General features: G+C 39.7%; 1 protein-coding gene across 2 annotated transcripts in view; it reads right to left on the minus strand.

The window, feature by feature from the left end:
- The window catches only part of LOC110097570 (DCN1-like protein 3), a 72,612-nt gene that overhangs the window by 747 nt on the left and 54,077 nt on the right, over positions 1–17,788 (minus strand). For both annotated transcript variants that reach the window (XR_003699811.1, XR_003699809.1), the window contains exon 11: positions 16,845–16,921. The gene's annotated coding sequence lies outside the window, so the exon portion shown is untranslated. The remainder of the gene's footprint in view (positions 1–16,844; positions 16,922–17,788) is intronic.

Raw genomic sequence — 17,788 nt, forward strand, 5'->3', positions numbered from 1 at the left:
AAAGCCATAAAGAACTCCAAGAGAAAACAATAATCATGCATGGCTTAACCCTAACTTCTCATCCTCTTTTAATACATATCTTCCTAATAAAAGCAAATAAATTCCTAAAATAAACCAAATTCAAAATGGTTTCCCTATGCATTAGCGCCCCCTTCCCTCTCTCTATTTTCTGCCATAGGGGGCCAACACGCTTGGGCAGTCTTCTAAGGAGGCAGCTTAGCCCGCCTCCTATAAACCTAAACCAACCCATGTTGGGTCGGTCTGGTCAGTTCAAGAAGAACCGTAATAATACCTCATTCCCAAAGAACCACCTTGTCCTCAAGGTGAAAACTGGGAAACTAATGTTTCATCCTCTCATAAGATTCCCACGTGGCATCGTAGTCCGAAAGGCCTTTCCACTTGATTTGCACTTCTTTAGCTCCATCTTCCCTCTGGCGAACCCCCATCAGCTCTAAGGGTTCCAAAATCACATCTAAGTCCTCCGTGAGTGTCACTGGTAACTCCGAGCTAGTTGTATATCTCCACTTGACCTTCTTAACTGGGATACATGAAAAACAGGGTATATAGTCACCGTTGGTGGTAGTTTCAGTCAATACTCAACTACTCCAATCTTCTCCAAAACCTCATAAGACCCAAAGTATCTTGGGGCAAGCTTCTCATTCCTCTTATTGGTGACTCATTTTTGCCTATACGGTTTGAGCTTCAAAAACACCCTTTTTCCTACCTCAAACTGGATGTTCCTTTTATGCATGTCAGCTTATTTCTTCATGATTTGCTGGGTTCTCAACAGATGTCTTTTTAATTCTTCCTAAAACTTTGTCCCTCTCCTCTAAGTACTTCTCTACTTATGAAACTGGAGTGCTGCTCTGTCTGAAGTGCACTAAGTGAGGTGGGTCCCTTCCATACAACACCTTGAAGGGTGCATTTACGAAGCCGAAATGGTAGGAGGTGTAGTACCAATACTCCGTCCATAATAACCGCTTGGCCCATAACTTGGGCATCTCCGACACAAAACATCAGAGGTAGGTCTCCAAGCTTTTATTGACCACTTCTATTTGGCCATCCGTCTGTGGGTGGTAGGCAGTGCTCTTTTTCAGAATTTTCCCCTGTAATCTGAACAACTCTTTCCATAAATAACTGAGGAACACCTTATCTCTATCTGATACTATTGCCTCTAGTAACCCATGCAATCTGACAACCTCTTTGATGAAACCTGATGCTACTATCACTGCGGTATATGGATGTCATAAAGGAATGAAATGAGCATACTTGCTCAATCTGTCCACTACCACAAGAATCATTATGACTACTTCTGACAGGCTAGCCCATCTATGAAGTCAATGAATACCTCTTCCCATACCTGCCTTGGTAAAGTTAACTGTTGTAGTAGTCCTCCTGGTGACATAGCCAAATACTTGTTTCTCTCGCAGATTTCACATTTGGCCACCATCTGCTCCACATCTTTATGAATTGTGTTCCAGTACAGCTTTGAGGCTAGCCTTCTGTATGTCTTTTGCACTCCTGAATGACCCCCCCCCCACACACACACACAATGCTCCCATGGAACTCTTGGAGTAAGGATGGAATGTGGACTAAGGTTTGGGGTACACAAACCTCCCTTGATACAGTAGTCGTTCGCTCTCCAATGAATACCTCGAATGGCTACTCCCTTCCCTCAGTAAATCGGCCATAATCTTCCCCAACTCCTCATCCTTGATGGCCTCCCAATCTAACATCAATGGAATCAATACTCCATCACCTGCAGCTCTCCCATGCACCTAGACAAGGCATCTGCTGCTTTGTTCTCCACTCCTGACCTGTATTGGATTTCAAAATCATACCCCAATAATTTGGACAGCCACCTTTGATGTTCCTCTATCACCATCCGCTGCTCCAATAAGTATTTCAAGCTCTGCTGGTCTGTCCTGATAATGAAGTGTCTTCTTCGCAGGTACGGTCGCCACTTCTGGATGGCCAAGACGATGGCCATCAATTTTCGCTCATATACTGATTTCAGCCTGGCTCTAGTTATCAACACCTGGCTGAAAAAAGCAATCAGTAGGAGACTCTGCATGAGTACTGCTCCCAGTCCATACCCTAAAACATCTGCTTTCACTACGAAGACCTGAGTGAAGACTGGTAAGGCTAAGACTGGCACCGTAGTCATAGCTTTCTTCAGCCTCTCAAAGGCTGTTGGGGGTTCCTCTCCCCATAGTAAGCCATCATTCTTCAGCTGTTCTGTTAGTGGCCATGCTATAGTGTTGTACCCTTTTACGAATCTCCTATAGTACCACATAAGTCTAAAGAACTCTCTCAGCTCTTTCAGGTTCTTTGGTAATGGCCATCTCAACATAGCCTCAATCCTTGACTGATCGGATGCCACCCCCTCCTTGGACACAATATGGCCCAAATACTCCACACTCGTCTGGGATCAATTGATGCTCCTGTAACAACTCTAACACCCTCCTCAAATACTACTAGTGCTCATTCTCTGTCCTGCTGTAAACTAGGATATCGTTAAAAAACACCAAGACAAATCGCCGAAGATAAGGTTTGAAGACCTTATTCATAAGTGACTGGAATGTAGCTGGGGCTTTAATGAGGCCAAAAGGTATCACTAGGAACTCATAATGCCTCTCGTGAGTCCTAAAAGCAATTTTTGGCACATCTTCCTTCTTCATTCTGATATGATGATATCCTGATTTCAGATCTATCTTGGTAAACATCACCGCCGCACTCAATTCATCCAGCAGTTCATCAATCACTGGTATAGGAAACTTATCTGGAACAATTTCCTTGTTGATCACCCTATAGTCCACACAAAACCTTCAGGTGCCATCTTTTTTCTTCACTAGTAACGCAACTTAAAAAAGGGCTAATACTAGGTCAGATAATACCTGCCTCCAATATTTCTCTGATCAGCTTCTCAATCTCATCCTTTTGAAATTGATGATATTGGTAGGACCTAACGCTGATGGGTGGCACACCATCCCTCAGAGTGATAGCATGCACTTGCTCCCTCGGTGGTGGCAATCCCTAAAGCAGTTGAAACACCTCCTGGAATTATTGTATCAATGGTTGTATGGAGAAGGGGATCTCCCCTCCCTCCTCCAATCTAACTCCCTCCAACCTGTGCAGCTCCACCAAATAGCCTTCCCCCACCTCTTTGATATTCCTTACCATGGTTTTGATAGGCACCAAGGATATGGATAACCTTGCATCTCCCCTGATCATCACCTTCCTTCCATCCACCATTAACTCCATCGTGAGGGCTCCCCAATTGACCTTGATATCCCCCAAGGTTTGCAGTCACTTCATCCCCAGGATGACATCTATACTCCCTAAGTCCAATGGGAGAAAGCCCTCCCTCACCTGAATGCCATGGATGGTTAACACCACTCCTCTACAAATCCCCTGGCCTTTCTCCACCTTCCCAGTATCCATCATCACCCCATAACAACTGGTGTCCACCAATTTCACTCTCAATTGATCGATAACCTAAGTGGAAGGAAATTGTGGGTAGCCCCACTATCAATCAAAACCACTACCTCCTTGCCCTCTATATCCCCCTTCACCTTCATGGTATGATTAGTAATGAATCATACCACCGAGTTCAGGGAAATCTCTGGCAGATCTAGATGCAGCTTTTCCTCCTCTTCCTCCACTAAATCCCCTTCGCCTCCTTCCTCAGTTCCCTCATCATCACAGACAGTGAAAACCTAAAGAGTTTGGTCCCTACACCTATGTCCTGGAGTGTACTTCTCATCACACCTGAAACACAACCCCTTAGCCCTCTTCTCATGCATCTACTTCTCCGTCAACCATTTGAAATTTCCCCCACTACCTCCTCTAGTCTTCTCCCTGGTGGCCTCACAAACTCCTCCTGTTATAGGACCCTTGGGTGCTAAGTGGGTGGTCGTCATCCTGTATGTGCCTCCTGAGCTGCTGCTCCTGGCTCCTTTCTCTAGGTTCTTCTAATTTTCTATCAGTTGTGCTAACTTCATGGCCTCTCCCAAGTCACGAGGCATCATGACATTCACCGTCACCCTGATCTATGCCTTAAGCCCTTTCATGAAGTTTTCCTCAAATGCGATCTTTGATAATCGCTCCACCCAACTGGCTAGGTGCTCGAACCGTTCTCAATAGTCTGCCATTGATCCGTCCTGCACCAGTGCAAAAATTGCTCATAAAAGTCTCATCCTCATCGGTTTGGAAACGTTCTAATAAACAGTCTTTGAATGCTCTCTAGCTTCGTAAAGATCTCCTTAGGTCCCTCCCTCCATTGGAACCATGACAATGCTTTCCCTTCCAAACATAGGCCTGTTGCTGTCAGTTTCTCCCCTTCAAAAATCGGCATCTTCAGGTTCCTCGCCTTTGTCTCTCCCCCGTTTCCCCGTATTCCTCCATATTTTCCCCTCTTCCAAGTGCTTTGCACTCCTCACGTCTCCCGATCTTCCCTTACATATTCATCTTCAAACCCCTCTTCATTTTCTTACATCCTTTCTCATAATTTCCCTCCTTTCTCTCCCAACCAGCCCCCTTTACTCCTTGATCATTATTTCCCTATCTCTCTACATACCTTCCCCCTTTCTCCTTAATAATTTCTTCATCGTTCTCCCTCCTACGAAAATTAGAATTTGCAAATTTTCCCGTTGGTCCCTTTGCCTTCGATGCCGCCGTTTGGATTTGATTTTCCAATAACTTCCCACCATCAAATGAAGATCGAACACTTTGTCTTCCATGGACGAAACTTTGTCTTCCACAGATGAAACATTGTCTTCTAAGAAGGAGATTCGATCTTCCACTACAGCTTTTATTTGGCCCATCTCTCATTCAAATATTCTTCCAACGCATCTACCTTCTTAGCCGCCATAAAAAAATTCTGATTTTTGGAGCAAAAATCAGCAAGGTTTTCTTCCTCATGATGGAGTTTTGCCACTAAAATTTCAAAAAAAAATCAGCCCCCGATGGTCCCAAGACTTGCTCTGATACCAATTTGATAGGAAATACTTGAGTTCACAAGTAACCCTAATGAGAAATACTTGAGTTCGCAAGCAAACCTAACAAGAATTGGTGAAAACAATGAGAAAACTTCAAGATCTCCAATAAAAACAATAAAAAAATAGCATATTGTATTATGAAATCAAACCACAAGCAAGAACAAACAAAGATACAACTGATCCTCAATTCAAGAGGAGGATCGTTCTCTCCCAATCTCTAGACGATGAATCTAGAGCCCAAAGCCATAAAGAGAACTCCAAGAGAAAACAATAATCATGCATGCCCTAATCCTAGCCTCTCATCATCTTTTAATACATATCTTGCTAATAAAATCCAATAAAAAGCTTCCTAAAATAAACCAAATTCAGAATAGTTTCCCTATGCATTAGCTGCCCCTTCCCTCTCTCTATTTGCCGCCCAAGGGGGGTCCACACGCTTGGGCAGTTTTCTAAGGAGGCGGCTTAGCTCGCCTCCTATAAACCTGAATCGGCCCAGGTTGGATTGGTTTGGTCGGTTCAGGAAGAACCGTAACACTCCACACTTCCTTTCAAGCTACCAAGGTCCATGCTCATCAAAAGGTTGAAACACTCTTTAAGTTTCTCTCACTTTCATCAAGTGTTGTTCCACCGCACCTCCAGACAAGGTAATAGGCCAGCAAATTTATACTTCTTTTGCTCTCGATTGTAATTTTGTATTGAAATGTACACTATAGCGAACTTCTTTTTTTATTATGCTGAAGAAAGATAACAGATTTTTATTGTATCATTATTTTTGTATACATACATACATGTTTTTACTAGCATAATCTTGCACATTCCATATTGATAAGTTGATAAGCTTCTCCTTCTTATACGTTTTCAACAATGAAGGATCTTTCCTAATTTGTGTCAAATTTGTCACTGATATGACAATGATGAATTATAGGTCTTTGACGAACAAGAATGAGTTCAACAACATTGGATCTTCTAGGGCGGACCATTTGATCATAAGACCTAGTCATTCTTGCCCTATAAGTTGAGATGCACTAGAATCTAATAGAAAGATTGAATGCCTAAACCTACAATTTTGACTCAACTACAAAGTAGAATCAACCAGAGCTAACTACAAAATCCAATGTAATAATAAAAAATCTCATTTCAATTTCTTTTCTTCAAAACCCATACATACAATAATCTAGTTTCACCAAATCTATATATCAAAAGGAATTAAAACCATATTACAAAAATATCTCAACAGCCGACTCAAATGACATTATCCTTATCCTTCTACTCTGCTGGGCCTTTCCCTTTTCTTGAAAGTTAGAGAAATATAATAGAATGAGCTAAACAGCTCAGTAGACTTCCATCACTAACTCATCACATATATTAATATCTATTTAAAATATTTAAAGATTCATTAATGACAGAACAAGGTTATATGTTACTAGAAAAGATTATTAACATATACTCAGATTTAAAGGAATTACTTGTATATATTTTCATATAATACTTTCTCAAAAATATCAGAGATGTCTATTATGCTGGCCCAAGGGGGGCCAGCTGAACCGGTCCAACCTGGACCGGTTCTCACCTACAGGAGGCAGTTCAAAGGGGACGGAATTAACAGGGTTTGGGTATGATCGCCGGAGAGAAGACCGTGACAATTGAGGAGCACCTCCTCTTCAGAAAATGGAAGGTTATGGAGGATTCAGGGGAAACCGGGGTGACCCGAATGTAAGAAAGCTGAAGATGCCCATCTTTGAGGGCAAGGATAACCATGATTGGATCTACAATGTGGAGCATTACTTTGTTGTCAATGGGTTGATAGAGGAAGAGAAGCTGACGGCTGTAGAACTATGTTTGTAAGGGAAGGCACTGACATGGCACCGATGGCATGGCATGAGGCAACCCATTCGAAATTGGAGGGAGTTCAAAGATTGTTTACTAGAACGTTTTCGAACCAATAGGATAGGATATTTCTATGAGCAATTCTTTACCCTAACACAGAAGGGGACCGTGACAAATTACCGTGATAGGTTCGAGCATCTGGCCATCAGACTAGACCGACTCTCAGAGATAGTGCTAGAGGAAAACTTTATGAAGGGGCTTAAACCGGAGATTCGGGCAACAGTTAGGGTGATGAGGCATTGAGACTTGCGAGAGGTCATGGAGCTAGCACAATTGGTGGACCAGAAGCATCTGGAGAGGGGGCCAAAGGGGAGCAACTCGGGGAGGATCATACAGGATAACCACCATCTTCTTAGCTCCCAAGGGACCTACACCAGGGAGTCTAAAGGAAGTGCCAAAGGAGAAAGTTGGAGGAGGGGGTAATAGGGGAAACTTCAAAAGGCTGACTGAGAAGGAGATACAAGAGAAGAGGGCAAACGAGTTGTATTTTAGATGTGATGAGAAATACATGTTGGGGTATAGGTGTAAGGACCGAATTCTTCAGGTTCTCACCGTCTTTGATGACAAGGAAGCTGAAGAGGGAGGTGAGAGTGGGTTAGAGGTGGCGGAAGAGGAGATATTGCACATGGATGTGGCAAAAGTCTCCCTAAACACAGTGGTGTGATTTACTCCGAATCACACAATTAAAGTGAATGGAGAGTGATAGAGAGGTGGTGGTGTTAATAGATAGTGGGGCAACCCAAAATTCATCTTCACCTAAATAGTTGATCTGTTGGGGGTGAAATTAGTGGATACAGGAGGCTATGAGGTGATGATGGGCACGGGAAAGGTGGAAATGAGTAGGGAAGTTTGTATGGGAGTGGTGTTGATTATTCAGGGGATACAGGTGAGAGAGGATTTTGTTCCCTTGAAGATGGGAAGCACTAAAGTCATTATGGGGATGAAGTGGCTGCAGACCTTGGGGGATACCAAGGTCAATTGGAGAGCTCTGAGGATGGAGTTGGTGGTGGGAGGAAGGAGGATGGTGATTCAGGGCAATGCAAGACTGTCTAGAGCTGGAGTATATCTCAAATCCACGATCAGGAGCATTAAGGAGGTGGGAGGAGGATATTTGGTGGAACTACAACGCTTGGAGGGGATCAGTGTGGGGGAAGAGGGAGATATCCCTCTTGCAGTACAACTCATACAACAGTTCAGTGAGATTTCTAACTGCCTTAAGGCCTACCCCACCTAGAGATCAGGAGCATGCAATCATTTTGGAGGGGATCACCAATTAGCGTACGACTATACCGTAATCCCCAAATTCAAAAGGATGAGATTGAAAAACTGATTAGAAAGATGTTAGAGGCGGGGATCATCAAGCCAATTGTGAATCATTTCTCCAGTCCAGTCTTGCTGGTCAAGAAAAAGGATAGAAGTTGGAGGTTTTTTATGTATTATAGGGCATTAAATAAGGAGACCCTGCTTGATAAGTTCCCTGTTTCGGTGATCGATGAATTATTGGATGAGTTTCATGGAGCAGTGGTTTCCAAGACGGACTTGAAGTCGTGCTACTATCAAATCAAAATGAATGATGAGAATATTCAAAAGACAACTTTCAGGACATATGAGGGGCACTAAGAGTTCATGGTGATGCTATTTGGGCTTACAAACACCCTTGCTACCTTCCAATCATTAATAAATCAAGTGTTCAGGCCGTACCTCTGGAGGTTTGTCTTAGTTTTCTTTGATGACATACTTGTGTATAGTAGGACAACAGAGAAGCATTTAAGGGTGATCTTTAGTGTTCTACAGGAGCATCAGCTCAGGGCTAACCTGAAGAAGTGCAGCTTCGCACAGACTAGTGTGGAGTACTTATGGCACGTGGTATCTCAAGAGGGAGTGGCAGGCAATCAAGATAAAATTGAAGCAATGTAGAAGTGGCCTCTACCTAGGAACTTGAGAGAGCTGAGGGGCTTCCTAGGATTGACGGGTTACTACCAGAAGTTTGTGCGGGGATACAATACCCTAGCTTGGCCTTTAACCGAGCAACTGAAGAAGGATAGCTTCTGGTGGGGAGAGGCAGCGACACAGGCTTTTGAGAAATTGAAGAGAGCCATGACTAAAGTCTCAGTTTTAGCTTTCTTGGATTTCAGTCAAATTTTTGTAGTGGAGACCAATGCATTCGGATATGGGTTAGGGGCGTACTTATGTAGAACCACAAACCTATATCATAATTAAGCCAAACTCTGTCAGACAGAGCTAGGCTGAAGTCAGTATATGAAAGGGAACTGATGGCCATTGTGTTGGCTATTCAGAAGTGGCGCCCTTACCTATTGGGTTGGCATTTCGTTGTCAGGACAGACTAGTGAAGCATGAAATATTTATTAGAGCAAAGTATGGTGACTGAGGAGCATCAGAGGTGGTTATCCAAATTGCTGGACTATGATTTTGAGATCAGTATAGGAAAGGTCTAGAAAATAAAGCAACTGATGCCTTATCAAGGTGTGTTGGGGAGCTCCACGAGATGACAATTTCAGTGCCACTGATGGTGGATTGGGGGGCTATCAAGGAAGAGAGTATGCATGATGAGGAGTTAAGGAAGATTATGGAGGATTTGATGAAAGATATGAGTAGCCATCCAAGGTACTCACTTGAGGGGGAGAGACTATTACATCAAGGGATGTTTGTGATGCCACGAACTTCCATCCATATTCCCCATCTACTGCAAGAGTTCCATGGGAGTACAGTTGGAGGCCATTTCGGGGTACAGAAGATATACAGAAGATTGGCTGTTGAGTTATACTAGAAGGTGATGCATAATGATGTGGACGAAATGATGGCAAGGTGTGAGGTGTACCACATAAAGAAGTACATGGCTATGGCTCCGGGGGGGTTACTAAAACCCTTGGCACTTCCAAAAAAGGTATGGGAGGAAGTGTCTATGGATTTTATAGATGGCCTACCACGGTCAGAGGGATTCAAAGTCATTATGGTGGTGGTGGACAGACTAAGTAAGTACGGACCTTTCATTCCCTTACGACACCCCTACAACGCAGTGAAAGTGGCAGCAGCATTCATCAGGGACATGATTAGACTGCATGTGATTCCAGAGTCGATAGTTTCTGACCGGGACAAGTTGTTTCTCAGCAAATTTTAGAGGGACATGTTCAGGTTATAGGGAACAATACTCAAGAGAAGTACTGATTACCGCCAACAGACATATGGACAAATGGAGGTAGTAAACAGAAGCTTGGAGCTTACTTGAGGTGCTTTGCTTTGAAACCCCATGGATGTGGGCCAAGTGGTTAGCATGGGCCGAATCTTAGTACAATACCTCTTACCACTCAGCTTTTCAGATGACCCCTATCAAGGTGTTGTATGGAAGGGACCCCCCACACTTGGTGCACTATGGGAAAGGGAGCACACCAGTTTCATCAATACAACAATACTCGAAGAAAAGGGATAAGGTGTTGGAGGAGTTGAAGAAACATCTGTTGAGGGTATAAAAAATCATGAAGAAGCAGGCAAACACACATAGGAGAGACATATAGTTTGAACTGCGGGAGAAGGTGTTCTTAAAATTGCGATCCTACACGCAGAGAGCAGTTGCCAACCGAAGGAATGAGAAATTGGCCCCAAGGTATTTTGGCCCCTACGAGATTTTGGACAAGACCGGACCAGTGGCGTATCGCTTGAAGTTACCCCCATGTGCCATCATACATCTAGTTCCATGTGTCACAGCTGAGGAGAGCTCTAGGGGAGCATGCAGTTAGTGCAGAGTTATCAGCCACGTTGACAGAAGACTTCGAAGTGTTCTTAGAACCACTGAAGCTGAGAGGGGTAAGATCAGATAAAGAGAGAAACAAAGAAGTGCTTATTAAATGGAGGGACCTTCCTGACTTCGATGCTACTTGGGAGCCTTATGAGAGGGTGAAGTACCAGTTCCCATCATTTTACGTTGAGAACAATATGAGTCTTTGGGAGGGGAGTAATTTTATGCCGGCCCAAGGGGGGCCAGCTGAACTGGTCCAACCTGGACCGGTTCTCACCTACAGGAGGCGGTTTAAGGGGGGCGAAATTAACAGGGAAGGGGCGGTTGGAGTAGAGGTGCCCACATAACAATGGTGCTTAGTATTAGAGGGGAAATTCAAACTAGGGGCTGTTTAGGGATTAAGAAAATTTCCTTTGTCTTTAATTGCTTTCTTCTTGCTAGAGTTAGGGGCATCTTGAATTTGTGAAATCTAAAATTGAGATCTAGAGTTTGTTCTTGGGCTCTAGGCTTCGACTAGAGATATGGAGAGCTGAATCTTCCTCTCGAATTGAAGATTCATTGTATCGTCTTGTTCTTTTTCTTCTCTTATTAAATTTCAAGTGTTTTTCTCTCTGTTTTCCTACAAATTTTTGTGAAAACTGCATCGTTATTGCAAAATTTCTCTAAAATTATGTTGTTTTTCTTGTGTTCCGTGATTGTTTTCTATCAATATCATATAGCACTTATCATCAGAGTTTACTTGCACTTGAATTTTTCATTTTATCAGAATTCATAAAGAGATTCAGAAACTGTCGAAACCAAACCATAATATCATTTGTATCTGATTTATTAGCTAATAAGAATATTCAATGCATGAATATAATGCACATATCTCTATGTTTACTTATAAATCCACTTTTGACTTGTAACTCTTTTTAACTTCCCACACTTGCATATAACAAGTGAGGCTAGAATAGAGCAGAACGGAATAAAATAAACTCTAACACCCACTTTCAATAAGTAAGGTCATAATTCCTCCTACATCCACACAAGATAGATGGGGCCATAACAAAACATTTAGAGTCCTTGTATCATTTCAAACAGTGCACTTTTCATATTTTAGAACTCAAAGCTTCTCCATTGTCATGTCATGAACTATGCAGTTTGAATGAACAATGAGTAATTATGGCTTTAACATGCAATTAAGATGGTGCATGAAATATCAAAATTGCCTAAAGTAATTTACATGTATAAAAGCTTACCTACTAAACATTTTCCAATTCAATTATAATTTCAGAGAAATATTCAGAATTAATGTTTTAATCCTTTTATATAATTATTACAAAAACTCAAATTATCATTTGTTTGATACACACAAAATTCAGTGTAGAGAAATCCAATCAGTAGAAAATTAACTTCTTATAACTAAAATGTTCAGAATAAAACATTCAACAATACAATAAAAGTTATATAGTGAAAACAATATAAAAATTTAGAAAAATATATTTTTAATCATATCATAGACTTACTAGAATTGAAATTAGATAACGGAGTTCAGAGGTTTACCATGTATTCTACGAAATTCTTAACTAACCCGAGAAATGAAACCCGAGCTACGGCCTTCAAACTTTCCCCCTTTTTCTCTCTCTTTCTCCTCCCCTTTCCTTCTCTTGCAAGGTGGTTGGGGGATGAGGGTTTGAAAATGATTTTAGATATTTATTATTTTAAAATACCCATTTTAATTTGGCACCACAGTGCCCACCATCCCAACATCACCGCACTCGGCAAAATATTCTAGATCGTCCCAAAATCTCATAAATAGAGAGTTGAGTGCTGCGGCGGTGCAACACAGCACTGCAACGCTCCCCTAAATCCAACTCCCAAATAAAGAGCTCAATGCCCAACATTGGCAATCCTAACGCTGTAGAGCTCCAATGGCACTTTTGAAATCTTATATTTCTCTCTTCCCTATTCAATTTTTTTCTTAGTTAGAATGAATTTACAGCTTTAAAGCTCACAATTACTAATTAAGTCAACATTATGCAAACATTCATTTTAATTTGCATTAATTACGTGAGTTTTAAAATAGTGGATGTTACATAAATTTCTAAACTTTATTGGGCTCAAAGTCAAACTTTATCTAAGGCTTCAAGCTCATAAAGTCATAGGCGAGCATTTTCTTCTTTTGTGAGTCCATATTGAATAACAATACAAAAGTTACTTATCCTCAAGAGGGAGTATTACTTCTATTCCAAACACTAGTGAGTAAGGGGTCGCTTGAGTTTTAGTTTTATAGGTAGTGCAATATGCCTACATAACTCCTATTAATTTATCATGTCATTCACTCTTATTTTTAGAGAGGATTTTCTTAAAGTAATTTTACCAAGGTCTTATTGAATGCCTCAACCAAACTATTGGCTTCTTGATTATATATTAAGTAGCATCAATTTATTTTATGTCACTCATTAAATTGATAGATTTTGGCACTCTTAATGTCATTATTAGATATGATTTGACATGTCAACCCAAATCGATAGACAATATGATCTCAAAAGAACTTCATCATATTGTATGCTTTAACTTCCCTCAGGAAAATTGCTTCAGTCCATTTTGAAAAAAAAAATAGTGACAATGAGGATAAATTGGTGCTCTGAGGAGGGTGGGTTTATGGGGCCAATTACATCGGTACCCCAATTTTCAAATGACCATAATGCTACTGCAAGATGTTAAGTTAGGTGGCCGATTCAAGGTGTTTCCATGAACTTGACATTAGTGACACTTCTTAGCATAATCAATACAATTCTGAACCATACTAGATCAATATTATAAGCATGTGATTGAGTGATAACTTGTTATTACTTTTACAATATTGCGACTTTAGTATATATGAAAACAAGTAAATTCTGGTTATTACTAAAATTGGCTGGAGACTGATTCATACATATATAAGATGGTAGGTCTACAGACTTTCCTTTAAATACAATGGTTTGTAGATTCATCCTTTACTAATTCACATATAAGGAGCACTGCTATGATGCTTGGTTTGAGAATGATGGTTTACATCTTTATCATTTCAACATCAATACTATATTATTTTATAGGCTTTATAAGCTCTACTACTATAACATGTGTTTTACTATTTTCGTACAAATTCATAATCATATTGACTACTACTATTATGAACTGTGTGATTATATGCATATTGCTTCTTTTCCCTACTTGGAGTTCAATGGTAGCATTTTAGTGATCTATTAGGCTTTGAGAATCAAGAATACAAGACTGATTAGATACATGATTCTTCATATTTTACTGTCATTTTGTCTCTTTTGTCTTTAGTTATTCTTTTGTAGTCATGAGTGGGTAGACAGTGTGTTATATTTGTATATGATTTTTGGAGAAATGAATTCAAATATATATTGACGTTTTAATCAATATATTTTTTTCACTAGTATTTTATTATTGAAAAAAATTTAAGTAGCTCTTATTGTTATTAGTAAAAGATAAAAGATAAATTCTTTCTAATTTAGATTTTGGGGCGTGACATAGTTCATCATAGTTCTACAGTTCCCTCTCTCCCTCAGCCAACTAGGAGGTGAAACATAGCCTAGGCATTTTGCATAGTATTGCACTTTTTTATTTTTATAAGTGTAGCCTTTAATGTAGCCCTCGTACCATATAATAATGGGCCAATAGAAGCATTAGGGATCTTTTCTAGTATATTAGATCTCATAGTTGATATTTGCTTATGCAACAAAAAAAATAATTTAAGATTGCAATTTAAAACAAACTTGTCTTCTTTAAACATAGATGAACATGAGTACATTACATAACAACGCTTACAACTTACAAGACACAACAACACTTTCAACTTTAAAAAAAAAAAGAACAAAACCTTAGAACACAACACATTACAACTTATATAAATTATGAGAAGAATGATACAGATGGGGCGAGAACCATGGAGAGAGAATAAGAGATAGAAAATCGAGAAGAAGTAGTAGAGGGAAAGGGAAAAGGAGGCTAGCTCGCAAGCTAGAAAAACTTGCAGGTTTGTAAATAAAAAATCATTCCATTCTCTTCTAAAAATTGCAACAAAACAACTCTATTTATAGGGGAAAAATAGCCAACCACTCACATTAATGAGCCACCTCAAATAACCGATAGGAGCCAACACAAAACTTAGGAAATAGCATAGGGAAGGGGAACGGCCAGCACAGGAAATCAACAAAATGCAGTCCTAAACAACATAGGGAAGGGGAACGACCATCACATGAAACCAGAAAAAAAAAAACAAATTTCAAGCATTTGGGAAACCGAAATCTGCAGAGAAACTCAGCAGGAAATCCAACTGCCACCAAACAATCTGAATAAAGCATAAAACACCAAACAACTAGCTTTGCCTACATCATTTGCTATCCTTTTTCTTTACTATTTTTCTCTAACTCTACTCTTAACTCTCAATTCTCAAATAGATACCAGCTCAAAAGCTCACTAAGTAGGCTTGTTAGTAAAGTTGGGTGTTACCCATAAACATAATTGGATCCAACATTTATCATGATTTATTATTTATTAAAGACAATTTATATGATTTTTTATAATTGACATAATGTTAAGATGATAATTTAAATCAACTAAATCTACATTTATTTGTAGGAATATCCCTAATTTGGGAAATAAATTGAGCCTAAAGAATATGTATATGCAAAAGGTACTAAGAGTTGAAGATACTAGGCAAATTTTAAAGGATTCTTAAACCATTGGTTAGAGGAGAAGGTTGCTTTTATATATAGGTTTTGAGCCATGCATTGTGTTATTTACAGCTAACCATCAACATCAACATCAACATCAAGCCTTTTTCCCACTACGTGTGGTCGGCTACATGAATCTTTTTTTGCCATTATGTCCGGTTAAAAGTCAAATTCTCATTTAAAGCTAATAAAGAAAGATCATTTCTAATATTTTCTAACTAAGTCTTTTTAGGTCTACCTCTACTTTTCTTAACATAAGTCAAATCTAATAACTCAACTTTCCTAACCGGGTCATCGGAAGGCCTCCATTTAATGTGACCAAACCATCTAAGGCGACTCTCTCTAATCTTATCTTCCACTTAAGTTACTCCAACCTTTTCACGTATATGCTCATTTTGTATCCTATCCCTGAGGTTCAAGCCACTCATCCACCTAAACATCCTCATCTCTACAACATTTAACTTAGTATTATGCTTCTCTTTTAATGACCAACATTCGACACCATAAAACATTATAGGTCTCACCATCATCTTATAGAATTTTCCCTTAAGTTTGAAGGGGACTTTTCTATCGCACAATAAGCCCGATGCATTCCTCCACTTCAATCATCCAACTTGAATTCTGCTGATAATATCCCCATCAATTTCACCATCACTCTGAACAATAGATCCAAGATATCTAAAATGTGTACTCTTATTAATGACTTGATCGCCCAAGGTCACAATTCCCTCATTAGGTCTAATGTTACTAAAATTACACTCCATATATTCCGTTTTAGATCTACTCAAGCGAAAACCTTTAGACTCTAAAGTTGACCTCCATAATTCAAGTTTACCTTCAACCCCTCTCTAGTCTTATCAACAAGAAGAATATCATCAGCAAAAAGCATACGCCAAGGTACATCCTCTTGCAAATGTCTAGTGAGAACATCCATGACTAAAGCAAAAAGATATGGGCTTAAGGCTGATTCTTGATGTAATCCAACCGAAATAGAAAAATACTTGGTCAAACCACCTTGTGTTTGAACACAAGTAATTGAGAAAATTTTAAATACCAATTCCCCCCCCCCCCTTGGTTAGCCTTAGGCTAGTTCATAAGGGCCTAACATCCCTAAAAAACTTTCAATATGGTCTGCCAGAAATGTCACTACTCACAAATATAAGTAGAATTCAAAATATTTAATGAAGAATAATAAAATTCAATCAATATTATTTGTAATCGTCAATATCTCAGAGTAGAGGTAATAGATTGTAACAATCTCTTCTTTTTTAATGATGTCAAATAATTTTATTGATAGGCATGATTATATATATATATATATATATATAAGATAAATGCCAAAGCAAAGTTAAGTATTTCATTATAATTTATGAATTAAAAATAATTTCAAGTATATCAAAAAATGAGGCTATATTAAAAAATGAAACTTTATTCAGACGAATCAATATATCAAAATATTACGTCCACAGTACTCACTTAGGTTTAGCAGCTAGCAACAAGCAGTGAATCTTCTCTTGCGGCCCTCCACTAAATTGATTCCGACGATAGAATACCTGCGTTATCGGAAATCTAAGAAATACAAGCAAAGCTCAATCATAAATAAATCTTTAAAAATAAAATAAGAAAATATATGTAAAAACTTTAGCTCTAGATAATTTCATACTTGAATAATTTATAATATGATCCTATCAAATTCAATTCATAATTGGATAGATTATGGAACTCGTACTGTGTCTTTCCCTAACTTGTTTTCATCAGAATTAAATAACTTCCCTTCAAAAAAATAAACTGTTTATTAGAAAAAGCATTATTGCAAAATAAAAATGCAACCATATAGGCCATCTCCGACCACTCAAACCACACAATCAGCCCCTTCTTACAGCTCCAATCTTCCAAAGCAAAGTAGCTCCAAGTCTTCGTTAACTCACTACCTCATCCCGTGTCTATCCACTCACCTCCATCCATTTCTCACTACAACCCGACCTCAAGTTGCAAGCCTAGGTTCCTCATCTCTGGCTCACTATTCCTGCCGGCAACCGACCGACCAACTCTAAAGCATTGTCCATTACTAATCTTAAAAAAACAAAGCGAAAATAAAGAATTCCTTTACTTAGCTTTAATCCGAGAATGGCGACGTCGAGACACCGCCGGGCTCGTGCGGAGATGGCAAGGATCAGGCGACGGCCAGGTCGGCGGGCTTGTGCAGAGGACAATGTCGGTACTCGCGGGCAGCGGCTGCGATTTGAATGAGAAACAACAACAAAAAATTTGGAATAGCATTGGTGAAAAGAAAAACCAAAAATTAGTTAAACTCATTTCTGGGTAGCATGAATAAAAATCGGTAAGCATGAATAAAAATTTTTTCATTTGTTGCTAAGCATTGCATGTGTAAAAGAATCCGTAAGAGTTACTTCGGCCAA

Source organism: Dendrobium catenatum, unplaced genomic scaffold (genome assembly GCF_001605985.2).
Source record: "Dendrobium catenatum unplaced genomic scaffold, ASM160598v2 fragScaff_scaffold_156, whole genome shotgun sequence".
NCBI lineage: Eukaryota > Viridiplantae > Streptophyta > Magnoliopsida > Asparagales > Orchidaceae > Dendrobium > Dendrobium catenatum.